Below are 1,501 nucleotides of genomic sequence, written 5' to 3' on the forward strand. Positions count from 1 at the left end.
AGTAGGATGTTCTTTCTTCTCTGATAGCTTGAAGCTTCTGCAGAGACAGAATGGACTGCCAGACAGCAAGAAAAATAAAAAATACATATTGGATAAATGTGCATTGAAGACAGTTGGGCAGAAAACCGGCAGCAAGCACAGCCAGTGAAGCAGCATCTCTGCATTAAGTTTATTTTGTAGGCAACAAAAGTCAAGGAATGCTCTTGGAGAATTTTTCTTCTGGATGTCCAAAAACTACGTTTACACTGCTTGGTTTAACAGAGTGAGGTTGCCACAGACATGAGAGGGCTCATCCCACGGGACCCTGGGAGTTAGGCCTGTCTGCCTTCAAAGGAGAAAGGTCAGGCTAATACTTAACGTGGGAAAGAACATGAAGTAGGTTAGCGGCAGCTACCACACTCCACCTGGTAGGGTTTCATTTCCACTTCTATTTGTGTCATTTGCCCCTGCTGCTGCTTTCCAACAGCTGCTCATTCCGCGGTGAGCATGCTTGAAACTACACAGGCTCCGCTCTCGCCTGGACGGGAAGAGTCCCGGAAGATGGGGCTTGACCCACAGCGGTTCTGCCGAGACCGAATACAGCAGAGCGAGAGCAGGTCACCTGCCTGAACAGCTGCTGAGGGACACGCATCACGTTCGGAGGAGAACGCCTGCGCTCTACTTTAAACAGCTGTTTGAGGCGGTGCCCAGTTACAGTTCTTTGAGTTTTAAAATATGTATTTCTAACATCTGACTTTAAAAAATAAAACCTTTAATTTAATATCATCCCTTTTTTCTTAGCAAGTGAATTGAACTCATAAGAAAATCAGTCTATAAACTCAAAATAATGAAAATATGTAAAAAGAATAAGCTTTTGGAATTTTATTTAGCTTTAAAGAAAACCCAAGAATTAGCTATGATTTGAGAGTAAAGTATTCAAAATTATCTCTTCAAAGGCAAGTGCTAAACGAACAGATGTTTTGTTAATAAACAGAAAAATAAAACATATACAACACACTTGTCTAAAGTAACAATAAAATGTTAGAAGTATTTCCAGCAATCAATACAGCCAAACAGTTTTATTTATCATAAATACATATTTGTGTGTTGTTTACCAAAGTCAAAGAAGCAACGCTAAAGATGCTATACAAGTATCTCATAAATTCATGTAAACACCCTGGGAGGAGAGTTGAGACAGAGACAAAACTGTGAGGATGCACTGGTCAGATATTTAAAATAAACTCATGTAAATTCTATGAATTTTTTCCCGTTTTCTCCAGATAAAAGTTCATTCGGATTGTGCCTTGTTCTAGCCTATTATATAATTTGGGGTCATAAAGGGGGTGAAAGTATGAAATGTATTCAGCCCATGATGATATTTGATTGGCAGAATAAATCTTCTGGAAGCTACGAAGCTAAAGTTCACTAAATGCATTATTGTGATAGTTAAGGTTTATGGTGCCAACCTGGCCGGTGAACACATGTGGCATTAATTGAAGGGTAGAGAGGGAAATGGCTCGGC

Source organism: Echinops telfairi, unplaced genomic scaffold, assembly GCF_000313985.2.
Source record: "Echinops telfairi isolate 266 unplaced genomic scaffold, ASM31398v2 ScPeMD7_3;HRSCAF=10, whole genome shotgun sequence".
Lineage (NCBI taxonomy): Eukaryota > Metazoa > Chordata > Mammalia > Afrosoricida > Tenrecidae > Echinops > Echinops telfairi.